At 42.2% G+C, this 17,246-nt stretch overlaps 1 protein-coding gene across 2 annotated transcripts in view; it reads right to left on the bottom strand.

The window, feature by feature from the left end:
- Positions 1-17,246, bottom strand: part of SEMA5A (semaphorin 5A) — a 133,968-nt gene that overhangs the window by 104,223 nt on the left and 12,499 nt on the right. Inside the window, exon 1 of one of the 2 annotated variants that reach the window (XM_083519102.1) lies at positions 15,268-15,434. The exons of the other annotated variant lie outside the window; for it this stretch is intronic. The gene's annotated coding sequence lies outside the window, so the exon portion shown is untranslated. Of the gene's footprint in view, positions 1-15,267; positions 15,435-17,246 lie in introns of those variants that run through there. 2 annotated transcript variants of the gene reach the window in all.

Here is a 17,246-nt window from a genome sequence, read left to right as displayed (position 1 = left end):
GACGGGGATTGAACCTGCAACCTTAGCACCATAGAACCACACTCTCACCAACTGATCTAGTGCAACTTTGCTCCAGCTTACCTGACACTGGTTTGCTTAATGCCAGCTTATTGTGTATAGGACTGCTCCTTTTGTGTAGGTAAAATGCAGCAGTCCCTAGAACAGAAGGCACCTGAGCATTCCACAACAAATGTGCATTTGCTGCATTAAGGAAATGGTCACACTGCAAAGGCGTAGTGTCCAGAAAGAAAGAGAAAAAAGAATAGTCTAAACCACAGAGCCTAGGACTTGCCAATCAGAAGGTCAGCAGTTCGAATCCCCGCAACGGGGTGAGCTCCTGTTGCTCGGTCCCTGCTCCTGCCAACCTAGCAGTTCAAAAGCACATGAAAGTGCAAGTAGATAAATAGGTACCGCTCCGGTAGGAAGGTAAACGGCATTTCCGTGCGCTGCTCTGGTCATGCTGCCCACATGACCCGGAAGCTGTACGCTGGCTCCCTCTGCCCATAGAGCGAGATGAGCACTGCAACCCCAGAGTCGTCCATGACTGGACCTAACGGTCAGGGGTCCCTTTACCTTTATGCTCTCAGAATATCAAAGGAAATGGTCTGCACTAATATAAACATGTGATCCATATACATTATCTCAGTCATTTTTAATACAGTACTGACTTACTCTTTCACAGTTCTTGTCATGTGCCCATACTGCGGTGGAAGGCTGACAGCATAAAATATGGGAAGGTTTACAGCTATGCCCAAGGGTCATCTAGTCCAACCCCTGCAATGCAGGAATCTCGGCTGAAGCATCCAGGACAGATGGTGCTCAGTGCAGGGCCCCATGAAAAAGCCTTTTGAGTGTTGGCCCCGCCACTAAGAAGTGACTTGCCTCTGCATTTTGGTGACAGTTGCAGACACACCACTTTCATCAGGCTTTTTACTGGTGGAGAGTTGTGATTAGTGAAGTCAGTTTTCAGTACAAAGCTGTTACTCTGTTAGTTATGTAGCAGTTTTGTACAAATTGACTTAAATTGGCTGTATTATGTTTTGTTGCATTTTATTTTGCTACACATTGCCCTTTCTCTGACTGTTATGGAGAAGGGCACTATAAAACTAAGTAACTACACAAATTAATGGAAATAATGCCTTCTTTTTATTGGACCCCCCCACCCTGACAAAATGTACAATAGGATGCAGTTACTCCTACAAGCAGCTATAGTAATGAAATCTGCACTGTGTGGTGTTGGCAGAAAGGCATATATATGCACAGGACTCAAAAAGTTAGCTTGCAGTCACAAAATCATTCTTTTCAACCAACAAAACAAAAGTTGCATAGTTCAAAAATCATCCACAACAGCTTCTTTAACGAAACTGAATACTTAGTGGGTGGGTTTCTAGAGCCATAAATTCCAGTCTTGTCCCGAAACAGTAAACAACAACCTGACAGTGTGTTTCACCAAAACTACATCCATTATTAAGCAAGGGGGAGCACTCTCCTGCCCTGCTCTTCCGCGAGCCCCTCTCCTCTCAGATGGCTCAGCTACGTTCTAGAAGAATAGCAGAGCAAAATCAATATGGAGTGGATGCACCTGCCCCAAGCTGCTTCTAATTTGCCATTATCCCTCTCTAGTTATAATTAATTTTGTGCAGCCCCTTTTTGAGACTTTAATCTTTGCAAGGGAAAGGGGACAGGGAAGGTAATTTGCTTCCACTGAACATGCATTTTTCATACCCCAGAGGCACATTTTAAAAAATCATCTCAATAGGTTCTGAAAACTTACAGGGATGTTGCTAAAATTCAAACCAAAAGAATATCCTCTAAGATTAGGCGATACTCAATGACTATGATAAAAGTTTCCGAGTCAGGCTTGCTTGCTGGCACTTTTGGACTGTTGCTATTTGGGATTCAATCACATACCAGCAAATTCAGCTCACCCAGTTAAGTGGATTTTGAGCTCTTGCACAACAAATCCTCTTCCCTCCTAAAATTAGACTTTCGGTGACAAGGGAAGTAATAAATCGAAGCAACAAGTAATTTTAGAACTTCTTGGCTGAACTAGAATGTAAAAATCACAAAATCAAACCAAAATAAATAACTCTTGCTGGTAGATTTCTGTGGCTGAGCTCTAATGGGCTTCAGGCCACTTCAGAAGCAGAGGGGGGAGGAGAAAGGCACCAACTTCAGGCCACCAATAACATCAGTGAGAAGATATTTTTAATGCTTCTGCGGCTTTTGATCCCATTGGCCATGGAATCCTTCTGGAGTAGGTCAAGGAGGAGGTGCTTGGGGACATTGTCATAGGGGATCATACTATTAATAGTGTTGACATCTTTTAGGAGGGAAAGAAATTGAGAGTCCCAATTAAGTCCACATTGAACAGAATCAAATTTTCTAATGTTTTAGCGGAGCGATGTCAAACTGGGTTCCCTCTCGGAAGTCTTCTTGCTGAATCATTCAGATCAGCAGCAGAGTATTCTGGGAGACTCAAATGTTTCTCACTAACAAAAAAAACCACAACTCACCCTCCAAAAGACACCTTGAATAATTTTGAATAATTGAATAATTAAGTCATCTGAAATCATAAGGTATTTTCTAAAGATATAAATCAATAGAAATAATGTAGCGTTGCTAATGCAATAGACAAGCTTACACATTCTGCCTCATGCTTCTTTTGCTTTCTGTTTTGCAAAACAGTTTTCCTCCAGGAAAACAGATCAATATATTTTTATTACCTTGATTTCACTGCTCCCTTTTCTTGGGCCAATAGGATTTTTATATGCCTTCTCTGAAATTCAGATAAGGCTAGTTTCTAAAATGTTTTACTGATGCACTTTAATTTGCCCCATTCACTATATATTCAATTTTATAGAACAGACAACAAGGTCTAAATATCAATTTAATAGAAGTCATTACAAAATACCTGTGTTGCAGGTAGCTGTTCATGAGAAACAGATGAGCAAGCACCAACGCAAACCCTCGGCAGGACATTGTGACTTATTTGCAAAACCCTGCCAATAAAATAGCTCACATCCCTTCCAACTTGGATCACATAATGGATAAAGGTCAAGTGCAGGAGGTTTCCTTAGACACCGTTGTCATCATTTTATGGGAGAGGTTCAGTTATTGCAGCCTGAAGATACGGCCAAGATATGGTCCAAAATTTGCCCTTCTTGGCTAATAGTGTCTAGCAAAGGAGGAGTGCCCAGCTGGGTTCAGCAAGGGGTTAATGACCTAGCAACTTGTAGGCCCCAGTTGGATCCAGTTTTGCTTCCTGACTCAGATGGAGCATCTTTTAGAAAGTAGTTCCACTGTTCTATAAGCAGTGGGCCACATACATCAATACTTTAAGTTACTAACATAAGTCAGCGTTATTTTGCCCACTTCTATTAATACCCCAGTATTATTATTATTAATGCCTCTCCTGGATAACAATAGTCCTGCCACAGTTATCCTTTGGAAACATCCAAGTTAAGAGTACTGTAACTTGCTGGCACTGGAACAGCCCATGAAAGCACTGGAACGCAGGAGCCAAGATTTTAACTGGGAGTCATGAAATCATAGCGCTAGAAAGGACCTTAAAAGGCATGAAACCCGCCCACCAACAAGTGATGCAGCAAATGTGTTGCTACATCATCCAAAATGGGAGGCCATCGAGACTCTGCTTAAAAACCTCTAACAAAGGGGAGTCCTTCCTGGTCGAGGCAGTCTATTCCATTATCCAACAGCTGCGCCGTCAGGAAGACCTTCCTAACATTTATTTGAAAACCACTTCTTTGCAATTCACTGTGTGGAATATTTCACCAAGACAGAAATAAATCCTCACTGGCTTGCAGCTTGTTTCCAAGCACAATAAATTGGCAGGCCTGCTTTCAACCCACAAAGCCCTAAATGACCTGGGATCCAAGTATCCGTAGGACCATCCTTCCCCATATCTGTCTGCTGGTGCATGGAGAGACTAGCCAGGGCCCTGTGGCATTCTGCCAAGGGAAGCCACCCCCACCTCCAGATGCACTCGCCTACTTCACCTTCCTTTAGGCATTGGCTGGAAAGGGTGTCATTCATGATTTCCGTTTTCATTTTCTGCTTTTGCAGGAACAGCGCTGAGCTGAAAGCAGCTCAACAACAATAATATTCAAATTTAGTAAACGTTAAAAGTAGGTAAACATTACCATCACTAAAAGCATATCAAAAACACAACAGCAAATAAAGCAAACAACCCCAAACAAATTCATCAAGCAATTAATACAATTCAATACAAGCTCATTGTGATTCAAAATATCATAAATGGATGCTGAGCACCAACCCTGTGCTAGCTGACATCTTTCTCTCTGGAAAGAGGATTCTCTCAAGCTTTTGGCACCGTTTCATTTGGAGCTGCCCTAATACTGGGGTGTTCTGTAGTCAATTTATATTGTTTGTTTTGATCTATGTGATGCTATTTACGCAAAGTTGCAAGTCAACCTAGAGGCCACTGGGGTTCAGGGGGTTAAATGTCTTTAAAAATAAACACTACTACGAATCCTGATACACAAATTCCAAAAGCAATTCACTGTTAAAAGATCAAGAAGCAAATGAAGAGATAAACCCACACCATGTTGCCAGAAAAAGAAAAGAAAAAGGTTTACAGCAAACAGTTTGCCTGAAGTATGGGAGAGGTCTACAGCTGAGCCAAGATTCAGTTTGATCATATGCATATCTGATATTTCAGTTGCAAAACTGGGCCCTCTCCACAACTGAGCACAAGCAGCAGCAGCCAGGGTCTGGGAGATCAGGGTTCAAATCCTGATTCAGTCCTGAAGCTCACTGGGCGCCCTTGGGCCAGTCAGCCTAACCCACCTTCACAGGGCTGTTGTGAGGAGAACTTTGGAAAGGAGTCATGCATGTTGTACTGAGCTCTTTGAAGGAACAGCATGAAAAAGCTATCATCTACTATATGTCTTTCTGTCTGCCCATCTGTTCTCTATGGGTTTGGCACCTCTTGAGATGGCACAAGAGGTTCCCAAGGTGGAGGTAGTGGTCTTTGTTGACATTTGGGTGCCAGTTGCCATTTTGAATCAAGATAGTGGATTGAAATGTACTTTCTGTTGGCTTTTTGCAGTATAGTAATACTGCAGAGAGCTTGCTGGGGAGACCATGCATTAAAAAGGGACTCAAAAAGTACTTAAAGAAGGTTTTAATAAGAAAAACAAAAACTCCATTTGTTGTGACGTGGGGTTTGTGATTTCAGCTCTCTTGACATAATATGCTGGAGACAGTTCTCTAGTAACACTTCTTTATTAAAGCAACAAGACTAAGGTCTTGGGAGAGGAAAGCTACATTTATAGGGACAGGGAACTAGCAAGAAAGGATACATTTTGGAGGGAACAATATCAGGCAATCACAGTCCTGCCTTTTGGAGGGAACCAATAAGACAGAGGATCCAAATACAGCAGCTTAAATGAACCAATAGTAGCTGTACCCTCTGAAACCAAAAGGCAGTTACTTTACCCTAATGCAAATACAGACAGTAATAATACAGATATAAAGTCCTTTGACTCAATACACAACACCATTTACACTAAATACATTAACAACCAAACCAGACCCAACCACCAACCCATCCCCCAGGGTAATGGGAGAGGAGCTAGGTGCTGCTCCTTATATACTACACCCAGATGCTGACACACCTTAATCTAATACAACTCAGCAGCACCTGCTATGTTTCACAGCTGTAAAGCTGGGTCTCGTTAGTTTGTTCTGGCCCTTGTTCTGGACCCTTAAAGACATACACATCGGGTGGAACAATGATGAACCTTTACATGTAAAGAAACCATTCAACACTTTCGGTATGGCTTTGTCTCCTTTCCTGGCACAGGCTAGATACCATCGCCAAACTAAGCAGGAGGGTTTCCAAAGGCGGGTGGCCCTCTCCTTTGATGTTTGGATGCCAGGAACCATTTTGAATCAGGATGGTGGACTAAAGGATGACTTTGGTATGATGGGTCCGAATTCACAAATCACAATATTTGGGGGTTTCCTCAAATTCCTGGGCAGCATCGGGAACTCCCCGCCAGCACACAAATAATGATTTTGGCAGCAGTGTTGTTAACGGATGTGAGCTTGCAACATCCTGTTAACTACAGTATTGTCAGGATTTAAAGTTTAAGGGGGGGGGGGTGGAGATCACACTGTAAAGATGCTGAGTTAACAAAATAGAAGAGTTATCAAATGCCAATAACTGTTACAGAAACTCTCAAGACTATAAAATGTATACAAGCTGACATTATATAGGGCACGCACTATCCAGGCAAATGTAAGCCGTTTTCAGGTCCCACTAATTGCTCCAGAACAGAATTAAGCTGCTGTTTAATTCTCCTCCTGAAATGCATAGAGGAGAAAAGTGCTCAATATTGGCTGCATCATTTCCATAGTGTATACATTCCTCCATTTATGCAAGGCTTTTACTTCATCCTGCCCCACAAGCTTTCCTCTTCCTCTCTTTTAACATTCCCTGATATTTCCTCCTTTTAATGATGCCGTTTATATAACCCATGGTTTCTTTCTCCGCAGAGAAAGCCACCCAAAGTTCCAAAACTCTAAAAATCCCACAGCTTTAAGTGGGGGGGGGGGATTTAAGCACGTTTTCCCACTGAAATCATGAAAGCATTTAACTTAGACATGCGTCACATGTTTTGTGTAGTAAGTTTTATTTAATGAATAATAATTTTTAAAAGCATAGGAAGAGCCCTGCTGGATCCGACCCAAGGCCCATTGGCCGCAGCATTCTCTCCTCCCGGTGGCCAACCAGTTCGCTATGGAAAGACCACAACAGGACCTGCGGGCAACTGCTCTCCCCCCTCACTTTTGATTTCCAGCCCCTGGGCACAGATGGGCACACTGCCTCTGACAAGGAGAACACAGCCATCCTGGCTGGTAGCCTCTGACAGCCCTGAAAATAGTTTTTAAAAACTGACAAGCCACCTCCTTTCAGTGCAGTATTTGTGATTCGTTTATCTTGCTCACCCAATAGCCTTCTTTTAATTGCCATTAATTTGAGCTGAAGTGGCTGAGTCCAGCTTGGAAAAGCATTTCCAATTCCTAAGTGCCCACTCACTTTTTTGGGGGGGGGGGGTTACAAACTGGAGAATAAGCAGATTTTTTTTTTTTTAATGCACAAGCTGCAAATTTTGGGGTGCCAGGGAGACCAGGCGCTGGGGTTTTCCTCCAGCCTGAGATCTTAAGCCATCCTACATTTCCAAATTCCATTAAGCTGTTTGATGCCAGCCTGTCTTCAAATGTTAAAATGCATGTAACAGGTTGCGGTCTCAACTTACCGCCCTGCCCTGTTTCATGTTACCACAATATTAAAAATAACACACATGTAGAAGAATGCTTTTGTATACGGAAGTGTTAAAACCATTCCCGGCATAGATTCATTATTGGTTCAGACATACGACTGCAAAAAGTTAACCTTTGAGGAGCTTTACGCTGAAAAAGAGGCATGGTGGTTTCACTGCTTTTCTAATGTTACTGACAGATATATATCCCCCAGATTATCCCAACAAATAACTCTACTTACTGCACTGTACTGTGTATATACACATTGCTTCATATGACAATAAGCTCAGGAGAAATGAACATTATCATTCATTTCCTGATGAATTCAGGAGTCCTGAGAACAATTAAAGACTTGGTAGAAGTAAAACAAAAGTCCCCAACACCAAATCCAATTCTTAGCATTTGGGTGCACTAACTGTAACACTTCATCTGTCTCCTGAGAAATCTCTGTGTTGGACAAGTAGCTACAGTTAGAACTGGATATGGAACAACTGATTGGTTCAAAATTGGGAAAGGAGTACGACAAGGCTGTATATTGTCTCCCTGCTTATTTAACTTATATGCAGAATTCATCATGCGAAAGGCTGGGCTGGATGAATCCCAAACCGGAATTAAGATTGCCGGAAGAAATATCAACAACCTCAGATATGCAGATGACACAACCTTGATGGCAGAAAGTGAGGAGGAATTAAAGAACCTTTTAATGAGGGTGAAAGAGGAAAGTGCAAAATATGGTCTGAAGCTCAACATCAAAAAAACGAAGATCATGGCCACTGGGCCCATCACCTCCTGGCAAATAGAAGGGGAAGAAATGGAGGCAGTGAGAGATTTTACTTTCTTGGGCTCCATGATCGCTGCAGATGGTGACAGCAGCCACGAAATTAAAAGATGCCTGCATCTTGGGAGAAAAGCAATGACAAACCTAGACATCATCTTAAAAAGCAAAGACATCACCTTGCCAACAAAGGTCCGTATAGTAAAAGCCATGGTTTTCCCAGGAGTGATGTATGGAAGTGAGAGCTGGACCATAAAGAAGGCTGATCGCCGAAGAATTGATGCTTTTGAATTCTGGTGCTGGAGGAGACTCTTGAGAGTCCCATGGACTGCAAGAAGATCGAACCTCTCCATTCTGAAGGAAATCAGCCCTGAGTGCTCACTGGAAGGACAGATCCTGAAGCTGAGGCTCCAATACTTTGGCCACCTCATGAGAAGAGAAGACTCCCTGGAAAAGACCCTGATGTTGGGAAAGATGGAGGGCACCAGGAGAAGGGGACGACAGAGGACGAGATGGTTGGACAGTGTTCTCGAAGCTACCAGCATGAGTTTGACCAAACTGCGGGAGGCAGTGGAAGACAGGAGTGCCTGGCGTGCTCTGGTCCATCGGGGTCATGAAGAGTCGGACACGACTAAACAACAACGAACTGTAGAACAGATATGGGATTGTTGTTGAGAGCTAAAAATTAACTCTGAAACAAAAAAATGGGGATTGTAGGCCACATTGCAGGAGCAGAAGGCAAGCTCATGGAGCATACTACCTTTCCTTCTCCCCTCTTGCTGCTGCAGGGATAGCCCTGCAGAAAACTCCCTTGCAAGATTCCTTGTGCTCTGGGATAACACGGCGTGAAAAGGTTCCGAGACGAGACACATAAACCCAGTTGTATATCGTAGGGAGGGTAGGAATGCACCAGAACAATCTATCCTACTTCTGATCAAATACTCATACAAGAAGCAAGCAGTTCTAGGAGATGTGGTTATCTTTTTAAAAATAATATTTTTATTAATTTTCACAATAAATAAAATCATTACATTAAAGAAACACATAAGACATAAAATAAAACATTTAAAACAACTGTGTACACACTTAATATTAAATCCACATTATGGGATTATTTGAAGAAGAAAAAACCCCGATTCCCCCCCCCCCCGGTTCCTTTGTATTATCTTCATTTATGCATGTCAATAAAGTCTTTATTTCTAATTACCTCCAAATTGAAACATTATCCATAACATTACAAGTGTTTTAAAAATCCTGCTAATGCATTCACTTCCTTGCAATGCTTTTATAAATATACAATAAACATTTCCCGTTCTTTTTTTATATTTGTTATTGTCTTGATTTCTTAGTTTCCCAGTTAGTTTAGCCGCATATTCCATTAACTTCCTCATATTCCATTAACTTAATTTGGCAATCTTCCTTAGTGGGGACTTTGTCTTCTTTCCAGTGTTGGGCTAGCAATATTTGAGCAGCCGTTGTTGCATACATCTTCTTCTGTGCTATTATCTGATATTTCTTGCTCCTGCCCTCCTACTGCTCCCTCTTGTAAAGGTTCAACTCCTCCTAATTCTTTGTTACATCTCCTCCAAAATTTATCAGCTTCAACTGCGTCTCTAAATCTGAACTTTTTCTCTTTATATGTAGAGTCCTTCTGGAAACTCCCATCTGTACCGTGTGTTATTTCTTCTTAAAGCATCACTTAGGATTTTATAATGAATGCATTTCTTGAGAAGGCAAGCAGGAATCTATTTAAGAAAAATGATATTTTGGCCTTCAATCTGAAGTCTCTTACTATAATTGGTCTGAAAAATTCTGTCTTTAATGGATCCAGAATTTAAAAATACCAGGCAATCCTCTGGCATCTTCTTTGCCAATTTAGATCTAATTCTAAAAATCCTGTCCATTGAATTGCCCAGGATTTCTTTGTCGATTTCCAACCAGGTTGCTAAATCCTCAATTAAATATTCTTTTAAATCCTGCTCACCTTCTTCTGGTACTCCTCTCGGACGGCTCACCAGTTCTTTCTGTTTCATCTCAACCACCAAAGCATCCCACGCCAATCCCTGAGATGTGGAGACTCTGTCCACACCTACCTTTAGTTTTTCCTGTTTTCTTTTCACACCTTTCACCTCTTCCTGCATTCGTTTAGTTTTCTCTTCTACCCTTTTTAGCACAGTTTAAACTTTCGTAGTTCTCACATTTAATTCCTTCATTTGTCCCATCACCTCTAGGACCGTCTTTGGTTTTTTTCACTTTGGGTAGCTAATGCGCCTACAGTTTCTTTTAAAGCCTTGCCTATTTCATTTTAAATTCTGAAAAAAAGACCAGCAAGCTCAGATCTAGTATCTTCTTGCAAGTAGGCTTTTCTGCTTGGTGTTGGCGTTAGGACTTTCTTTGCTGCCATTCCTACTCTTAAATTCTACACCAATAATTTCTCAAACTTGACCACTTCCTTTCAATTTCCTATTCTCCCTTAACAGTAAGTTTCAAAACAAATAGCCTCTACCACCAAGTGCCAAGCTGTTTGGCCTTATCAACACTTTGTCAAGGTGTTTCCATGGAGGCTGGAAAAATACTGTACAGCTTTTTGCTAGTTTCTCTTTGTTCTTGCCCCTTTACCAACCCCAGGTTCTTAGCCTGAGTACTATAAATGATTTACAAATCAAAATTTAAAAGAAATAAAAACCTTACATACATATATACTTTGTCTTATTTTAAAGATATAAGGAATAAAGTAATATGAAAGTATGATATGTAGAGAGAATAAAGCAAGAAGAGGAAGAGATGCGTAAGTAGCAGTCTTTTCACACAGAGCTATTTAGTACAGTGGTACCTCTGGATGCGAACGGGATCCGTTCCAGAGCCCCGTTCGCATCCTGAATAGAATGCAACCCACGACTGCGCATGCCACGATTCGCCGCTTCCGCGCATGCGCGTAACGTCATTTTGAGCGTCTATGCATGCACGAGTGGCGAAACCCGGAAGTAACGCGTTCCGTTACTTCCGGGTCGCCGCAGAGCATAACCTGAAAACGCTCAACCTAAAGCATATTTAACCCAAGGTATGACTGTATATAAAATAATGTAATCCAACAGTAGAGTTTATCTCAATTCCAGATGATTTAAAAAATAAAATAAAAAATAAACCAAGGAGTTAGTTCCACTTGTTGTTGCTTCAATGTCCAGTAGAAATAAATTTAGGTATTTCAATATAGTTTTAATTCTATAATAATCCAAAGTAATTTTGCCAGAATATAGCTATGATCCACTTTTTTATTCTTGAAACTTGACACAATGTTTAGTCTCAGTTGTTTTCTCCAATATCTCAAGCTTCTTTGAATATGAAAGTATTAATAACTTCCCAAATTAATCAGAGTCAATTAATTCCACCAGGTTTGTTCCAAAAATCAAATATATATGTCCAAGTTCAATACTGATGTAACTATAATCACAGGTCAAGGTCAAGTTTAAATACAGTCTCAAGTTCAGGTCAAATTTAATTCAAGTTAAAAGTTTTAAAAATCCATAAAATATCCAGATTGGTATTTTAAAAGCTATGTAGATTCCTTGTCCATTAGCTGGCTTTAACTCCAAAAATTAATCCACAGTTTTTTCCACTTGTAAAGGTTCTCATGTGATATAAAATACCCACAGACAGGAGTAGACTTCCTTTTTAGCCTCCTGTTTTTTGCTGGATTAATTAAATTAAAAGTATTATTGAGAGATTGTTCTCCTCACCTTTGTAATTTGGCTTGACGTTATTTGGAATGATAGTCTGCTGCTGGCTGGTTCAGAGGCTTCGCTCTGCAGAGTCGCGCTGGTGCCTAAACCACTGGCTTTTTGCTCGGCTCCCCCCCGCCCCCACTTCCCGCACCTTTCGGTACAGGGGCAGAGACCAGAGCTACCGAGCTGCCGTTTGCGGTCTGCAGGATCCCTCGACACCTCAAACACCCTTTTGAAGTTTTTTGGGGGATACACTTTGCCTCAGAGCTTCCCCCGATCCTCTGCAGAGTCCGGGTTTGACAGAGCTGTCAAATTCGTGGTCCATCCGCCATTTCACATTTCTGGAAGTCTAGAAGATATGATTATCAATGTTCCCCGTCCTGGGGCCCTCCAGATGTTTTGCACTGCAGCTCAGATTCTGAACCACAGGCAATGCCGAATGGGGCTAATAAAAGTGATAATCCAAAACATCTGGAAGGCGCCAGGTTGGGGAATGCAGATCTAAATGCCCCTTCACCATATACAAAAATGTGTGAGTGCAGTAAGCAAACGTAGCAGAATATGTAAACACATGGAAAGCACGATTAATGTTTGGGTCTGATTAAAATAGTGACTGCACTAATAAATTCAGCCCTTGTGATGCATCAATTAAATGGGAATTAAAAACATGTATGCATGATAATTTGTTTAAAACTAATTATACTGGTTGCCAAGTTTGTACTGAAATTAATAAAGCATAATGGGAAGGGGATGCTTACTTGATAAAGGGTGCATAGACCATTATCTTTGCCTGCATATAAAAGGACTCATCTGTCCTTAAATATGGCCATGATGAAAACAGAAATCAAACCAAAGTAGCCACAGGGAGGCATATACGGAAGATGGCTCCTGCCTGGGCCTCAGAGTGCAGGGCCAGCAGAAAAGCCAGTGCTGGGCGATCCATTTATCATACATGTAGAAAGGTAACTGTCATAAAATGGAAGCGGCCGTCTCCCAAGAAAACAGCTTTACACTGCTTATTAATGGCTCTCAGGAATTCATTCACGTGTGGTTAATTAAATCCTGACACCAACAAACTCTTTAAAGAAATGAATGGATTCAGTATAAACACAGATAGTTTAGCACCACAGGGATCTCTAACATTCATCTTCCATGAAAAAGATGTGCTAATTGCTCCCTTAATCATCAGGTTCTTAATGATATTTTGACACAAGGAAAATCAGTGTGTCTTCACAAAGACATCTGCAGTAAAAAGAATAGTCAATGAAGAAACTGAAAGCCTGTAGAAGACACTTTCCAATTGCCTCTTATGCTGCAGCACAGCAGAGCACACCTGGCCCCATCGAGGTCCCACAAACCCCGCCAGTCAAGGCCTTAGCATCTCCTGAGGACCCCTCTCTCCCAGCTGGAGAGATGTGGAACAGGCTGACACAGTGCAAGACTAAGGGCAATGCTCAGTCATTCTGGACACACTTCCACGGCAAGTAAACCCCAATGAAGTCATAGAACTGCACTGTAAAGCAGTATCTTCAGCAGGTGTATCTCCAAACAACCCTCTTCATCTGCAAAAAAGCACTGGGTTGCCCTAAGGCGAACAAATCACAGATTCCCTCTCTTCTATTAGCTACATTCACACTATTTAACCATTTTTCCAGCCTCCAACCTGTCATTCTCAGCTGGCCACCAGTGCCCTTCAGCACTGCAATCAAGCTACACAAAAGCCTAAAGAGATGAAAATCTCTTCCCTTGAAGCAACACAATAGCATTCAGAATAATGTAACAACCTAGTACTCTAGTGCAGCCCTGCAATGAGGAAGGGAGACCCAAGAAACCTCAACTCAGGAAGCCATTTAAAGACCCGGGGGGGGGGGGGGACACACAAGAGACCAAAAGGAGCATACACAATTTCAAGCACGATAAGGAGGACTTTGGAATCTTTCTCCACTTCAGTTACTATGAATTGTTGCTTTTTCCTTCTTCAAACATCACCACCACAACTCTGCTTCCTGCAGGTGAAGACACTCCCTCGCCTACCTGCCTCCCTTGGCAGTTCAGCTGCCTGAGGCTAGAACTCTAGGCAACGCTGTCAGAGAATCATAAAGGGACCCCCAAGGTTCATCTAGCAGGATGGATATGATTTAAATCAAATTGATTTAAATCACTAGTCAGTAAGACTTGATTTAAATCATTTTTTACAGGAATCTTTTGCCCAACATGGGGCCCAAAGACCCTGAGATAGAAGTCTCAATCTGACAAAGTTTAACTCTTCCCCTTTGGGATTCTACATAAACACACAAATAGTCAAGTGAAGCAGAAATTTTGTCCATTTCACCAGTGCAGATTCTCTCCCTCCCCGACATTCTCTCTCTCTCTTCTTCAAAAGGGCGGGTGTCTGTCTGCACTGGTGCACATGCTGACGTTCTGATGAAGAAGGACACAGATGAGGAACTGGGGAAACTGACCTTAAAAGTTTCACCCTGTGGAGACCAGAAAGAGGGAAAGTAGAGAAAGTGGCCTTGCTGTAAATGCTCATGGAATGGAGGAGAAAGGGCCTGAAAGGGAGCAATGCTGAGTCAAGAGGCCTTTAGAGCAAGGAGGCATTTCTATACAGGAAGAAGAGTTTAAAATGTGAAAAGAACTTCCCCAAATGTGTCAAACTCTAACTTACAAACCTGATTTAAGCACATTTAAAACTGTATTTTAAACTGTGGCAGGTGTGAAATTGGTGGCAGCACTGACGCCACTGCATTGTATCGCTGGGATCTACCAATCAGGGGCAGGGGGGGGCATACAGACTTTCTTCATCTCTAGGAGTGGTGGTGTAAGCCCACCCTGAAAGAGCTGGACATGGGTCTCAGAATTCCCCGAGTCTTTGCTGTGTATTTTTAGCTCTCTGGTGCCTTAAGCTCTGGTTTCAAACCAAGTTGCTCTAACTAGAAGAAGAAGAAGAGGAAGAAGAGGAGGAGGAGGAGGAGGAGGAGGAGGAGGAGCAGCCGCCAGGAAAAGCGACTCAGGGAGCAGGTCTGCCACTCCGTGGGCCAGGGGAGGATGCTCCCCTACTTTCCTTGGGGACCCATTTGCCTTATCTCGGGTGTTGGTGGGACCAGAAGGAGATCCTCTGAAATGGAACGGGGAACCTGGGAGATGCACCCCCATTTCAGAGGTATGTACTGTAAGTGGAAGAACTCTTTGGATCAAGGTCAATTTGTCTCAGGCAATGTTGTAGCACAACATTTTGAGATTCCCGTTTTGCAGGGGATTGGACTAGATAACTCTCAGGGTCTCTTCCAACTCCACAATTCTATGAATCTATGTAAAACAGCTCTCCTGTGAGTGGAAGTTGCCTTCCACATGCACAAGGATGGCTTTTGACAAAAGTCTGCTTCCAATTTCACATTCCATTTCGTTCTCTCCCCCCACCCCCATAAACACACACTTGCAGAATCGAAGCATACTCACAGCCTGAAATATATCTTTTCTCTGCACTGCAGGCAATACTGAGATCGCTTCCCTCTGGGGTCCCCTGTTTGTGCTGTTTCTAACATTACGCATGTCTAGAAATGACAAAAGCGCAGGCACCAAAACGCCACAGAAGCGAGCCGCAACAACAGCACTATTCCGTGGAGATCATAACTCTTGATGGTGTGTGCGTGAGCCTCGGCTGCATAAATTAGCCTTCTCAATGCAACTTTGTTTTTTTCTCCCACTCCAACTTGTCTAATCAGATTCCAATCATACAAAGAAAATTACACAGCTGCTTAACATTCCTGCTTCCATTGACTTCAATGCAGACAAGGCGTCCGCTGGCTAAATATCTTCCCTGTTTGTTTATGTTGGATCAGGGCATTAGGTCAGTGTCAGCCTCTCTGAAAGAAAGGGGACTATCAGCTCTCTGCGTGTGCACAATAGACCAATCCATGCTGATAGAGATCCTGGCATAAGCAGCCAGACACTGAGACCGCCTTTAACTCCTGCCATTGTCACACAGGTGTCACTGACAGATATTAAAGCTGACGGGAAAGGTCACAAAACCTCCTCAAAGCTGGCTGCATTTGCAAGAACTAAAGGGGCCTGCAGTCTAGGCACACCAACTTCTAGTTTAGGAGCTCACATCTGCCTTTTCATTTTTCTTCCATTTGGGCCAGGCATGTTCAGAATCCAAGAAGTCTCTTACATGGACACAAGTTGAAGCGCCCCACTTGTGGGCAAGCCTTAACCATGCCGAAATAGACTCTACCCTGAAAAGTCACGTAACCAGGGCGTTTTCCAGCTGGAACTCAGTTCTGGCACTTCTCATGTGGGCGCCATTGTCTTTATAAGAGAGCAAGGGAAACGTTCGTGGTGAGTTTCGGAACCTCTTTTTCTTTTCTTTCTTTCCTTTTTCTTTTTCCTGCAATCAGATGTTATTATTAAAGTTTTCTTGGTTTACAAAGGTATGCGCAATGTCTCTTTTTCAAGCTAGGAACCTCTTTTCTCTCTCTAGAAAAATAGCACTGTGTGTAACCAGAGACCATCCTCTGCTGTGAAGTGACACATTTGTTTGTGAAATTTGTATCTTACATTTCCACCATAAGACGATCAAGGCAGCTTACAAATATAACAAAACGGAAGTGAAAAACCAAGCAAGCAAAACATAAATGTAATCAAAGCCATCCAGAATTGTCCCTGGAAAGTCACTTTTCTTCTTTACATTTTCAAAGTTTTTAACCTACCTCAAGGTTGTCACCTGAACTAGCCAGATGTTTAACTGATAATCAATCTGAGTCAGTTCATCATTTGAAAAATAAGACTTGAGAGCCGTCTTGCCCCAAAATGGCAACTGGACATTCTGCTTTGCCAACTGTAACCTTGGTTTAAGGAACCATTTGGCCCCTTGCTTCTATATCTGAGTTTCTAACTCTGTGCATCAACCTTTTTATATATACTTCTTGCAAATTTATCTTATTAAACATTTGTTTGGGGTCTTACAAAAAATTTTGGGGTAATGTTCAGATGTCACAAAGGCACTCCAATCTGTGCTGAGCCAAGCTACCTTCTGTTGGAAATCAGCTGCATTGGTTTTTTCCTAAGCCAAGTCCTGCAGGAATCATTGTGGGCTTGGCCAAAGCAAAACTGAGTGCAGCTCCACAGCAACCCGACTGCTGTCCCTGTGTGTGTCTTTATACGCCCCCCGTTTTCAACAGAACAACTCCAGCCCATGAATGCATTTGCAAACAAAGACGTTGAGTCCTACACAGTTAATATTAGGACTTTAAAATACTGTGGAAACTGATAAGCCGATAACAGTGTTTACAACAGATAGCACTGTAATTTTTGCAATTAAAATGAATACTTCTGTTCTATTGTGTCCTTTCACAAAGAACGTTTCTGTATATAGAGTGATATCTTCTGCACTGGCTTGCCTACCATCAGACAGGGTCTGTTCTTAAATACAAAAT

This window comes from Podarcis liolepis, assembly GCF_965112155.1.
Source record: "Podarcis liolepis genome assembly, chromosome: 8".
Lineage (NCBI taxonomy): Eukaryota > Metazoa > Chordata > Lepidosauria > Squamata > Lacertidae > Podarcis > Podarcis liolepis.
The sequence above is the reverse complement of the archived record's forward strand: the minus strand, read 5'-3'. Positions and strand labels throughout refer to the sequence as shown.